Genomic DNA, 14,999 nt, shown 5'->3' on the forward strand with positions numbered 1-14,999 from the left:
TAGGTTAATGGATGAAGAGAAAGAAAAGAAAAAAAATCCACTTTCACACATGGTCTCTTCCAGATCAAAAGCCTGAGGCCTCGTTGGAAACTGGGTTGCATCTGTAGGACATCCAGACTCCAGTGACTTGCAGCTTTATTTAGCAATGGTGGTTACTAGCTATTGGATGCAAATTTGTCATCTGGCTTTGAAAATTGATCATTTCCTGCTGCTTTTCTGAACCTAAGCTAAATATGCTGTTCAAAGATGATTCAGGATGGATAGCGCAACTTGCCTTAGGCCTTGGCACATGGTATTTATCATACATCCACATTGAACCCTATACCAAAACATTTTACTACTAAGAACCAAAAAAACAAAAATAATGTAATTGTAACAATGCAAATAACCTTAAGTGTATATGGGAGAGTTTCTAACAAAAACCAAACAAAAAACAAAGCCCTTGTCATAGATTCCAGGACAAAGAAGACAATGGGAAAGTGGGACTCTTTACTGCAGTTTCAGTCCCACTGAACACCAGAATAATATTGCGTTTCTTTATGCAGACAATCCTTGATGATTTGAGTACAGGATGTGGACGGTCCAAGTGTGGATGATCCCATGGTCCCACCCCCTTCCTATATTGAAAGAATTAAACCTACCCAAGTGCCAGTGTGCAAGACAATGAATCCAAAGCAGCTCTAGAGATGCATCCCTACAATGTTAATGTCACCCACTTCAAAAACACATTTAACACAGCAAAGGCTTAACCTACTATTATGAATAAGACCAGCATCTTACATTTCACACAGAAGACAGGCTAAAATGCACCTTGGAGAATTATCCAAGATTTGTTCAAAAACAGTCCACCAATGTCTAATTTGGTCAAAGTGGTTACCTAAATTGTGGGAACACCCAAAGTCTTCCAGGTAAGGTCTCAGTAATAATCAACCAAGTATTCATATGCAAAACGTGTAGATATGAACGCAGGAGGGAATGTTTTTCCAATGCAGTTAGGACTTTTCATGCAGCTCTGTTAAATAATTATCAAATTTATGTAACTGTGGCTGCATTTCTATCCAAAAGCCAACTCTGTTCTTATGTTTAAGTAGGTTTTGCACCAAAATGCAACATGGAACCATATTAGTTTAAAAAAAATAAATGTTAAAACTTTCCAGAAGGGGTCTGAAATTACTTTCAAGGGTATTTTAAGTCTGGTTAAGCGTTTCCAGCCTCATTTTGGAATACAATTGAGGACAAAACTACCACAAAAAAAAAAACAAAAAAAAAAACAACATTCTAAACCTGATCAAGAGAACAGTCAGTACAGCCGGGGCCAGAAGTTAACGTATATAATTACATATTGAACCAAAACCCTTGATTTGAAAAGCACCTGATATAGGAAAGCATGACAAATGGAGGTAAAAAAAGAGATTAACACATTATAGTCAGAGGTCATATTGTACTTTTTCTATGCACAGAAATATTGGGTTTTTCAGGATACCTCCTCCTAGGGCTGTACAATTTTGGAAACTAATCAAATTGCGACCCCTCCACCCCAATTCCTCTAAAATGCTGTGGACCGGTTCTTGGGTCTTCCTGTGATTTAGAAACTAACTTCAGTGTTAGAGATTGCTCCTGCGCCATTTCAAATTGGGAAAGTTAAACTCACCAAAAAGGCCCAGAAATTTAAAAAACACAACAAAAAAAAAAAAATGTCATGCTATTGCGATATTAAGGCAATAGTAATCCTTCAGCCATACTTCCTCCAGGAGACATTTTTCCTCCAACACGTCTCAGAGGGCGCAACTTCCTTGAATGGTAACTCTCCAGCCTTTGTAAATTATAAGTTTATCACAAGTACATTTTCCATCCTAGCAGATCTTAGTACTTACCAAGCTTTTCACTTTTGTTTCCCAGATGTGGCTAAAGACCTGTTATTGTTGAGGCGCAAGGTTGGCCAACCAAGCCTCACTGAAAGTAGTTCATTTTTCCAGGCCAGAAACAGACTGCATTTGGTTTTTTAAAGCAAAACTTCAAAAGGACTGTTTTATGAACAAGGCTGGGTAGGCTACAACATTCATTTGCAGAAAGACTGAAAATTATTGAATGACAGGAGCTGTTGAGTCAAAATCACGAATGATGAGTGAAATGTGTTGACAGCTGTGTGTCCACAACTGATGTGCACATATTTTAGGTCAAACGGCTAAATTTGAAATAAATTTAATTTTTCATCAAGTTTATAAAAAAAAAGAAAAAAACCACCACACACACATCACCACTGACAAAAATCCAGTATTCAAGGGAACCGATACTACTAGTGTCCACCATCAGCTCGCATCATGGGTACTACCATTGTGTTTTGTTCTCAATCTATCAGAGCACAAGCTTTTCAATCCCCACCCCCGCAATCTCTGATCACAGCCCAACCCCTGCACTCTCCTGTACGCCAAGCCACCACTTTTGTATGGATGAGCTTTACCACGGGACATTACGTCACTGCTGAAAAAGGGCTGCACAGCGCAGCAGATGTCTGCTTTCAGAAAACACTCCTGATGCCTGACTTGATCCCGACAATGACAGCAAGTAATCATGCCATTATCCCGTCCTCAGAGGGGGCCTGTGGGCTAGCAGGACATTATGGGTGAGGGGGGTGATGGGACACGAGAGCAGGAGGTGTAAAAACGTTAGAGGATCGTACCAGGCGACATACACACACGCACGCACGCACACTTATAAATATTAATACCCATCACTAATCACAATATGAATAGAGGCAAGAAGAAAGAACCCCTGCTGACTTTTGAAAAGAAATTAACCTGTATTTTATTAAAGCTTTGGACCAAGACCCCCATCTGAACAGCTTCTGGCTATAAATTAGTTTAAATGATGAAAGCCCCATGGTTTCATCCAAAGAGAGGAAGCAGAGAATGAGGAAGCAAAATCCCAGAGGCCACCCTGATCAGCGTGCATAGCTGGGTGTGTGGGGGTTAGGCTGGGATAGGGCTTTGGACTCCAAGTGCTGCTTGGCACCTCCCCTTCACATCTGCCTGCAGGCTGTAATTTGGACTTGCACGTGGCAGTGGTGAACACAAAGCCACACTGGCATGAGGTAAGGAGCAGAAAATAGTCTAGTCAGGTCTCCTACTCGCCAATAATGGTAATCTTGAAACAGGAGAGGATGGCAGGCCTGCAGTTTGTGACCTGAATCTTAAAAGGGTGGAGTACCTTGAGGGCAGATTCAGCAGACTTTGAAGCTCTGATTTGAAGATGCTAATAAAGCTTTAATGCATGGGCCGGATCACAGCCCACCCAGTAACTTGAGAGAAGACAGGCCCTTTGAAAATAATGAAGATCTTTCTCAGAGGAACAACTTCATCGTGACAAACACTTCCTTGCTCTAAATAATTTTTTTTTTTCCACTCATTCATTTGAGGGGGCAGCAGGGGCTTGTCAGCATGTCTTGGTGCGATGTCATTTATCCTTTAGAGCCTGCAGGAAATCTGCCTGGCTTTGAAGCTGCCATCCAAGGAAGCATCTTTTCCTGTTTTTTTTATATAGTAAAACGAAAAAACACACATGGACCATTTTTTTTTTATTAATTCAAACAATATTCTGTTGATAAAAGAGAACCACCTGGAAAGAATCCATCAAAAATAACACCCCCAATTAAAAATAAAAAAAAACATCCCCAATGTGTAGTGTACAAGGTGCAATAAAAAAAAAAAATACCTCCAGCTCTCTAAATTAGAAAGTTCAGAGTGAAGCACTACTGCAAGAGACCTTTAATTTATTCACACACTACAGGTTGAGACCTCAGATAAATTGCTCACGGATAAACCTCTTATCTATAGATCAAACTTTGAGGGGGGAGTCCAGAGCTTCAATTCCCTTTCCTACACAGCAATTTCATATTCCACAGCTGGAGGGGAGCAACAATGGCTCAAACTGCTGTGATCCTTAGAAAAGCAGGAAATTAGCCCAGTGAGTAAGGTCGCAAAACATCCTCAAAGCAGAACTGTAACAGAGAACCTCTTTATGCAGCCAGGCTCAGTATTTGTAGTCTAGATTTCTTAAAGATTATAAAATGGAGGGTGTAAATGTAACCATCATCTTTGGCTTGATGACAACAACACACACACGCACACACAAGACATCCTTTTACAACCCACAATTAGATGATAACTTCCCCTTTTCCTACTTTAATGTTTCAGAATTCTTCCGTGTCAGAGCCTCTGCCAACTCTAAGCTCTGAGCCACTGAAATGCACATTTTTAACCACATACTGAAATGAAAAAAAAAAAACAAACAACGTGAAAGGTCTTTTGACTGTAGGAGTTAAATTGTGGATTAACATTATGTAGTTTATTTACATTTAATAAAATTTAGACAAAACATTTAAACAGCTTGTTGAAGTAATTACAGGAAAGAGGTTGCCGCCCTTTGAACTACTGAAGATTTTAGATTTTATGTGAATCAATATTTAAATTTTGATACCTTAATCTATAATTGAAAATTAAAAATGACCATTTTTCCTCTCAGTATTACTGGAGACACCAGGGCGACCTTGTGGGATTTAATGTGCAGGAGTTGCAGAGATATTACAGAGAACCAGAGTGGTGGAAACATGGGCCATTGGTGAGTAACAGACTGTACTGCAACCATTGTGGTCATGGCTAAAAATAATTGTACCATCTTTGTGCTAGACACAGGAGTCACAGCACACCACATGCACACAAAGAGGAAAAAAGTGTGCACACTATAAAACAACATCTATTGACAGGCTTTCAAAGCAGTCTAAGAGTGCCCATGTGACCAATAGATAGACCCACAATGATCCTGACCAACAGCACCTAAACCTTTTTAGCCACATAATGCATTAAAACACCATGGCTCAATGGATGAAGCATTTTCTTCACCAAATCAGAAAATAGGTGCTATGAACATTAGTGTGGATAGCTGGGAAAGTCATTTTTACAGCACGAGAACAACCCACCCACTTTATTACAGGTTAACCAAGAATTTAGACATCTGGAACTGTTGCCGACCTGGCCAACGAGAACAAGGCATGGAGTGAGGTCAGCATGAGGGAGGGAAGCCCATGAAGGGAGGGGGGAGTTGCTGTACAACATTTAACCAGGACAAGGAAGAAGCGTAAACATGATCAAATTATTGCAAACAGCACGCAGTCATTTTTTCTTACATTTCATCTTCAAAAACATCCCATTTATGTCTTGTTTATATAACCTTCCATTAGCATTTGTGCGTTTTGTTGACAAAAATTGGTGGAGCCCTCAAAAGGTTCAAATGTAGAACCAAGCACTTGTGGTACAGATAACTTTAAATCATGAATATTTTGATCATTGTGGCCTTAAAAAAAAAAAAAAAAAAAAAAGAAAAAAGAACTAGGGATGTCCCGATTAGGACTGGGGATCAATTCAAAATAAGATTCGATTCAGAATCGATTGTTACGATATCGATTTGGGTTAGTGTTATTAAAACAGTTTTATGTAGTTATGCAACAAATTAATACTAGTATTATATATTGAGATTCAAGTATTGGCAGCTTATGATGGCTGTAAGGACCAATCACCCTCCCGGTATGCTGATACAATTGCTTTCAGAAACATGTGGCAGAATTATAAAAACAGATCCAGGACAGCAAACAGAGGTAGGGCCCTATGAAACGATACATTAACATTTTCTTTTCTCCATTTTCTGTTTTTCAGTTTTAAATTTTTGAGAATTTGGTTTTTAGCATTTTATGCAAATGTAACCCCAAGACAGTATATAAAGTGATGAAATATAGACAATTTATGCAATTATAACTGAAAACTTTTTTTTTTTTAATATATATATATATATATATATATATATATATATTTTTTTTTTTTTTTATCCCGATTTTTTTCCCCCCCATTTTAATCACCCAGTGCTCCTACCTACATAAGTGACAGTCCTGGGCATTGCTCCCTCTACCAACCCCAGCAGGCCCTGCACTGAGCTCAGGTCTCCTCCTTAACCTGAGGAGTGAGCAGGCCGCTTCTTTTCACCAGACAGGGTGGGGCTTCTCTGGCCGGACGTAGCGCGTGGAAGGATCACGTTATTCCAGCCAGATCCTCCCCACCCCATCTGGCGCCCCGGCTGGCCAGAGGGGGCATGTGTATTTCTTGTAAAGTTTGAGATCATTCTTCTAACTGACCGTTGTAACTTAACTTTTATTTACCGGTATTTGCCTCTGCTGTAACACTGCTGTGCGCAGATCACAAAAACTATTTAACTCTTTACGTGATACAGCCCATACTTTGCACCCCCACCTCACCTATAGCATTCTTCATATTAGTAGCGTTTTTGCGCAAATTACATGGACCTGTTCTTTGTTGACACACCAGGTGTTTAGCATTTTTTCCACAGTATGATGCGCTGATCAAAATAAATATCTATACAATCCCTGGTCCGGACGCAACGTCTGATTTCGATCAAGTCTGAAACAACGTGATCGGATCATCGCTACACACAACCAAGCCACCCTGCCACACACGCAAAATTGGAAATGACAGCCAAAGATGCAGCATGGTGGAACAACATTTGAGAACCTCCCAACTCTCTGGGGTCCTTTTTGGTATACCTCAAGTACATCATGCATGCAAGCTATTATGTGTGTATTCTTAAATGCTCACTTTCTATTCTACCAACTATGAATAAGCAGAATTTACAATTCGGACAGACTATATACCAACAAATCTATAAAAGTAAATATTCCACTCACGGAAGTAATAAACAAGGGTGGCTAATGTTTAATCAGGGTCATGTTAAGCTGTTGTATAGATTATCTTAGGAGACATTTGAAGAAATTAATAACCAGTCTAATAAATATTAACAGGGGTTGGGCATTTTAGCTCCCACAACAAAACTTCACCCACTATGCAGAGAAGGATAACAAGAACTAGATCCATCATTATCGCATGAGATATTGCAAGATCAAGGGAAAGCCTTTGTGAACGCAAAACCATACTTTATTTAAGGCCGATTTAAAAAGTCAAAATTCAGGACTCAAAGGGTGAGGGATGACACCTCAGGCAAAACACACACACACACACACACACACACACACACACACACACACACACACACACACACACACACACACACACACACACACACACACACACACACACACACACACACACACACACACACACACACACACACACACACACACACACACACACACACACACACACACACACACACACACACACACACACACACACACACACACACACACACACACACACACACACACACACACACACACACACACACACACACACACACACACACACAAAAACTAAAGCCATAACCTTTTTTGCAGTATATTAGTAACTACATTTTCAAAATTTAACAGGACAGGCTGGTGTGCATACAGAAAGCGTTGGTTTTCCCCCAAAGCAGCAGGAACAAGCTCCTCTAAAGTAATGCATTGTTTTTTTATAAACAGTCACATTCTGGCCAGTTGAACACATTTGCATTTTATTTTTAGGCTGAAGGTGGGTGAGAGAGGAAAAAAATAATAAATAAAGTCGTCAATATTTTCCCATAATCTCTTGTATCCCCAAGCTCACAATTACGCCAACACACACACGCTGCTGAGGACTGAATCTGCCCACCTAAGTCAAAATGCCACTTCAACAAGTGCCCACTTACACCCACCTACATGGGGGTGGTGTACGAGAGTCTTTGAACACTAACAGTGCGATTAAGGCACAAGCTGGTTACCAAATGATTAGAACTGTGTGGAGAGAATGAGGGGGAAAAGAAAAAAAAAAAAAAAAAAGTTTACCACAGTTGACAACAGAGAAAGATCTTTGTCTAATGCATGCGTTTCACGAGCCTATAATGCATTTCCTTCTGAAGTTTTTCTTGAACAGAGTACGAGTCTAAAAAAGGAGATGGACGTTTAAACAAAAAAATAATTGATTTAATGCATTTTGGTTTAAATACAATATATACCACTATATACAATTGTGGTCATGGCAGGTCAGTGAGTACATCTTTTTGAGTTAGAGGCAGGAGACAAAACTGTCGTTGTAATGACAAACAGCTCATGCAGCATAATATGAAGTTAGATCAAAGATTTCAAAATGAGGGGGGTTATATTATAATAAATAGGCTTGAAACAATGTGTCACTATAGCCACAGCAAACTACTCTATAGTCTACATTTTAAAAGCAGTACAAAAGGTACAGTAGAGCAAGAGCTGATGAATTTCCTACATTATGTAGGAAGTTATTTATTGTGCTTTGAATAGAAGTTTACAGGTGGCAACACTGGCAAAGCAAACAGAGATATAATGCATGTAGTAAATGACTCCAAAGTCCATCGTACCACCAGAAAAAGCACCAAGATTCCATCTTGCTAAATACACTATGACTAAAATGAGCATGAATCAGTTAGCGTTCATGGGTTTTGTAAATTCTGTGGACAGGTGGAGTAGTATTACCTAGTATTTAAAACGTTTCCTCGAAGTATATCTGCATATTCTAAAGGATTCATGCTTAAGATTGATTGACACTAATGTGTCACACATTGTTCAATGGTTGCCTTTCAACGATCTGGTAAGAACACAGCACTTTTATTTTATTTATCTGACTGATGCACAAAACTTTCACACCAAAAAAAAAATTCAACATTTTTACAAGTGTAGTTACACAGAAGATGATACATATAAAGGAAGCAAAGACTCAGTACATTAATGTTTGCATTTCAGTTTAATGCCACATGCAAACTTTGATTGCCCCTTCCATTCTTAACCAAGGATGAACAACAAAAAAAAAAAAAAAAAGATTCTTGAGATGAGACAACACTTTAACATTTGCTGCCACTGTAGCAACTGACAGTGATGTCAAAATTAAACTTCAATTCTTTACCCCCCCCCCCCAGACCATATGTCATAACCATGTGGCTGACAGCTGGAGGTCTTGGTGTCGGCTACACCTTGCACAGGGCCTCTGTGCTCCATTAACCAGCCCTGATGTCTCTCTGCAGCCAATGCTCTAGTGGTGCTAACTATTGAGTGTTGAGAGCATCAGGGGTCTCAATACCTCATTAAACATTGGAAAACATGCTCCAATCCAACCCTTAAGGCACACACAAACAATCAGTGCTCAGTTTGGGTGGCAGGCAGCACACAAAGGATGACAAAGCACTTGCAATGCTGCTCTGCATGGCACAAGTCCACTGATTAGTTGAGCCATAATTCTTTGCTTGTGCCTAGAGGGGGAGAGAACCACACACCCCCTTTGAAACCATTATGGGGACGTAGTAGCCGGTTAATTCCTAAACAAACAAAAACCTCACACAGAATGTTTTGCACCAGTAAGTCTGCAAACATACAGGAATAGTAACAATGAAGCGCCATCCAAAGCCTGAACCAACTTTTCCTCAGCTGATCAATGCTGAACAAGTCTCGAGTCGGGCCATGAGCCGCCATTTATGGCTAATGAAGACTGACCTTAACAAGCAATTAGCATGCTAACAACTTCGCCAATATGGAACTGGCTGCCCTACTCCATCCGATACACACACACACACATTGTTAGTTTGAAATAGCAGGTGAAGGAGCACATCCACACATTGCAAGATGCATTTATTAAAATATTGGCTAATTAAAAAATAAAAAACTGTTAATTGGATATTTTCAATGCCATGTGCAATGCACTATGCAATGTGTACTACACGCTGTTACGTCAGTCAATAGCACAAAATGAACTGATTAGGCTGTAGCAGAATTTGGTTTTTAGCATTTTATTCAAATGTAACCCCAAAACAGTATTTAAAAGTAATGAAATATAGACAATTTATGCAATTATAACTGAAAACGTTAATGTTTTCATAGCTTTAAACGTATTTAAAAAGGCAAAAACATTGTGTCCAATGGGGCATAAACTCCATCCATCCATCCATTCATCCATCCATTATCTATACCCGCTTTATCCCTTGCGGGGTCACGGGGGTCTGCTGGAGCCTATACCAGCTCATTTCAGGTGAGAGGCATAAACTCAAAAATACCAAAAGTAAATGATGGGAAAAAAAATAATCCATCTTTAGACAATCAAATCGATTTTTAGGAATTAATGAGAATCGGAAAATCGTTTTGTTTTTTTTAAACACAGGCCTATAAACAATTACAATGTGTCCCCAGTGGATTGACAAGATATGAGGTGTTAAAAATGGCCACCCTTCCAGCAGATCAGTATGCAGATGATGAAAATGTTGAACTGGACTTAGTTGTAATGTCTGGGCACTTTAAAATGAGATTACAGACATTACATTTGTTGTGAGCTGCCAGAACAGTCAGCACAAAGTAGACTTTCTTAGCTCAGAGCCCCCTCCCCACAGGTATTGCTTTTACAACAACAGTCCCAGATTTTCATCCCGTCTTAAACCTGAATTATGGTTCTGCGTTAAACCAACGCAGAGCATACGCCGTTGCCGTGACGCCGTCGTGAACCCTTCGGACTTCTCCGTCAATCCCATTTTGCTGCGGTGCAATACCCTCCCAGAGCGCTAGTTGATACTTTGTTTAGCTTCCAGCTTTTCCTGTCACAGTGAATCAAAGAGATAAGGACAACTATTATGCAAAAAATATATATCACACACGCACGCACGCACGCACGCAGAAAAGAGCGCTGAAAGTTCACTACTGCTTCACAAACCAGAAATGCGTTGCTACCAAGCAAACCAATCACAGCCCTCTCGGTCTGCGTTGGGTCTGCGTCGCCTCGAGCCTCCCGCGTAGCCGCGTACCCTACGGCGTAGGTTTAACGCAGAACCACAATTCATGCTTTAGACCAGAGTCCTGCACTAGGTCGGGTACCCGCAACAGCTGATTTGCGGGTGTTTTTTTTTTTAAATAAAAAAATTCCGGGTTCGGATCTGGGTTTAAAAAAAAAAAAAAAAAAGCGCATGTGGGTTGGATGGCGAGTTTAAGATAGAGATGCACCGATCGATCGGCCTCTGATCGGGATCGGGCCGATAATGGCCCTAGCGGTTTTGATCGGAGAATACAACAAACCCCCGCCCGCGCGTACGTTCCCGTATCTCAGACCGAGCGGTCCTGAGGAGGCGCTGGCCTCGTTGGTGCGGGAGTTTTACAATGTCCGAAAAGGACAACAAATTTGCAGTTTGCAAAGTATGTCCAATGGAGATGCCACGAGGAGGAATGTTACAAAAGAATTTCCACACAACAAAGCTGATAAGACATTTGAAAGTTCTTCACACAGGGTATATTGAGTTTTCAAAGTTGGCTGCAGCTAAGGCAGAGAAAAAAAAAAAAAGGAGCGCGCACCAACGTCACTAACTCAGCTGTAACACCTTTAACAGAGACTTATAAACGACAGGAAGAAAAATAAAGAACTACATCGTAAGGTAATTAATTAATATGCTTTGCTCATAAGCCGCTTTCAGTTTTAGAAGACATCGGGTTTAAACACGGTTGCAGCTTGGAGGTGCGCGCCGCTGCGGTGCGCGCTGCCGCGTCATAAATATTTCACTGATGAAATCCTGTCGGAGTTTTACCAGACTATTTACAGTCCAAAGCCTCATGCAGGACAACAGTCGTGTCAGTCGCTTCAGGAGTGACATGTGGAGCTCTAGTGTGAAGAGTTTTGCTTCACTCACAAGAGTTTCCTCACACGCGGCGGATGCTACCGCTAAAGCTTTCACAAAGCTTAATAATTCATAATTTTTATTTTAAGATTTAATTCCTCTTTCCACAGGAAAACTAAGGTTTATAGTTTGCAACTTGTATCACCTTTTAGAGAGTGACATGTCAGCTGTTGTCTGTGTTGTTGCACATGTTGTACATAATTATTACCACAGGAAAGCTGAAGCTACTAAACTACACTTACTCTTTGAAAGCCGAGTCTCACACCTAATCTCCTAATTTGTATACCTAATAATACAATGTCAGTGTCGTATACATGAGACAACAATATTGACAAATGTATGGATTTCACGCTGTGATCGGCAAAATCGGGATCGGCCGATACTGGTTTTCGAGATCGGTGATCGGCCCTCAAAATCCTGATCGGTGCATCTCTAGTTTAAGATTGTCGCATCAAAATTAATATAAAATAATAAATACAATAAAATAAAAACAAATTGTAATCTGGTTGTAAGGCTGCGACTGCAGCTTGTACACTGCCATTTCCGGGTCATTTGCCACGCAGGCGCGCAACCATTTCCGGGTTAAGAGAGAGCGAAGTCTAAAATCTGGGACAAATTTGCTGTTATCATAGACGAGGAGAACAATCAAGTCACTGGGTTTGCTGCCTGTAGGAAGTGCGGGAAAGTGTTATCTTACGATAGCCTCAAACTGGGAACTTCCTCATTGAAGAAGCACGTTGGAGACTCAAGACGTGGCGGCTCGTAACTGCTGAACGTCGCTCAAGTTGGACAGGAAGTAAGTCTATTACACAGTCACATCAAAAGTTTAAAAGCTTTAAAACGTAACAAACGAGGTCTTTTACACTGTTTGGGAGAAGAACACAAGAGGGTTGATGATGGAGGTGAAGTCAGGCTGTTGTTCACTCACTGGCAGCTGAACTGTGTTGTATTGCTGTTTAATATTAATATACGGTAACCCAAAATGATTACTTTAAATGCGGGTTACAAGTCGGGCTGCGGGTCGTGTTTCAACGGGCCGGATCGGGTTGCGGTACTAGTTGGGCTGATGTGCGGGTTTGCAGTTCGGGTGCGGTTTTGTACGTCCCCGGGTCGGGGCGGATCTTGAAAGTTGGACCCGTGCAGGACTCTGCTTTAGACATCTGGCCATGATGTCAGCTGTAGCTCTGCAAGTTTCATTGTTGCTGATGTGTGACAGAGCAAAAGCCATACTCAGTCTGTCGCAAGAGGAATTGACGCTAATGCAGAACCAATTTTCATTGCAGTTCTTGACTGACCGATAAAAGCTGGCTCCAAGGCAACCAAATCTCCACCGACTCCAATGTTAAAAATAAACATTTATAGCAAGGTTAAAAAAACACCATTTGCCTCAAATTGTTTGATTTCACACCGATGGCAACTCTGACAGGGCTGATTTTTTTCGTACTGCACCAGGAGAGCAAGCGCCGACTTCCTCATCTGTAATTGTCATGCTACCACACTTAGTGAAGCAACCACTCGTTTGTATTAACCCAAGTTAAATGCCACAGTCATTATTGATTTCGCTGTAGAGTCGACATGTTAAACGGTATATCCCATTGGAAACATCTCACGGCATCTGTGCAGATATTTTGGTGGGGTTCGGCTGAACGAGCAAAGCTAACTTGGGCATGCAGTGTGTTCCTCCAAATAACTACCCCTACGTTTAGTTTTTCGGCATCTTTATTTCAAAACCGCAACATTCAGATACACGAAGACCAACCGTGTCGACCTTTCCCTACAAATCGACACCTTCCAAAAAAAAGAGGAGCAGCTGTGCCTCCTAGTGGTTTGGCATATAAAAAAGGTAAACAAACCCAAGAGCTAAGTGGGGATGTTCATGTTGGGCTTGCCAGAGTCATGGCTGCACCCCGAATGGAAGGGGGAGAAAAGTAAAAAGGGGGTGGTTTAAAACCAGTCTTCAGGAGCCAGTGGGTCACATGAGTGAATGCTTCATCCAATATTAGATACAGTCTGGTATTCAAATAATCATTAAGTGGATTTCAACCCCTTCAAATTCTGGCATCTGCAAGATTAAAATTTTTTTTTTTATTATAATAAAATCAATAGTGCAAAAATACACTACATCCTGAACCAAAGCGCTCATGTTCATTTCAATCTATTGAAGCTCAGGAGTCCTTAAGAATAGTCTGCAAGCAGTGGTGGCTTGTCAATAGGGGGCGGTAGGGCGCCGCCCCCATTAAAATTACAGGGAAAAAAATAAATAAAAAAAAAAAAGACGGGCGCAGCTCTCTGCGCCCGTGGCCAATCAGCGTGTTTTCTGTCATTCTTCATCCAATCTGATTGATTCATGAGCTGTCAATCAAAGTCACACCCCTGACAGTGTAGACGCGCGACTGTCACTCGCATACAAACGGAGTCACAACCATAGACATGTATCCGTATCCGCCCCATGGAGCTGCTGCGATACGTCAACGACGCCGCCAAATTGGATGTTGCAAGACTGCGCTGTAAACTAATACAAGTAAATGGACTTATTTTCATAAGCGCCTTTCTACAAAGAAATGTACGTTTTACGTCTCATTTATTCATTCACACATGCACTAATATACTTGGGAAACAGTTAGGTACCAAATATAATATATTCAATTTTCTGAGATGGCAAAAATAAGAACTTTATTGATCCCACATAGGAGTACTTCATGTTATATCAGCTATAGAGAACAAGGTAGTGCCGAAAAACAATATATACCCCCCCTCACAAAAAGAAAAATAGAGAAACATATTTTCTCAACAAATTTAAAATTTTTCAAATAACATTTGAACCATTTTTCAGACAATATCTCTAATAACTGGAAAAAAATCTGAAAAATGGTTCATATGTTATTTTTTTACTTGAAAAATTTAAAATATTTTTATGTAAAATATGCTACATGTATATGTAGATGTAGTAGGGCTGGGCGATATGGACCAAAAGTCATATCTCGATATTTTCTAGCTAAATGGCGATACTCGATATATATATCGATATTTTTTTCTGTGCCTTAATTGGGGTTTCCCCCAAAGCAATATAGCATAGCATCTCTGTTAGCTTCATTTTTTTCTGAGGCAAACCCTTAAAAAAACAGTCAGTTTTAATACAAAGCCTCGTGCCAAATGTCACACCTTTGTTAACAGAGGTCTGCACAATATCAAAATGTATAAAACAAATGAAATAAAAATAAACTTCCTGCATATATAGAATAAAATGCTTCTTGAATAAAATAAATATCCCTTTCCTGCATAACAATTAAATTAAAATACACTGTGCAATTAATACAATGTAGACAGTAACAGGCAGACTTTTCCACTGA

General features: G+C 40.3%; 1 protein-coding gene across 7 annotated transcripts in view; it reads right to left on the reverse strand.

Annotated features, from left to right (window-relative positions):
• The window catches only part of myo1b (myosin IB), a 65,600-nt gene that overhangs the window by 37,589 nt on the left and 13,012 nt on the right, over window positions 1–14,999 (reverse strand). The window lies entirely within an intron of this gene.

The sequence above is a fragment of the Cololabis saira genome, chromosome 6 (genome assembly GCF_033807715.1).
Source record: "Cololabis saira isolate AMF1-May2022 chromosome 6, fColSai1.1, whole genome shotgun sequence".
In the NCBI taxonomy this organism is placed as follows: domain Eukaryota; kingdom Metazoa; phylum Chordata; class Actinopteri; order Beloniformes; family Belonidae; genus Cololabis; species Cololabis saira.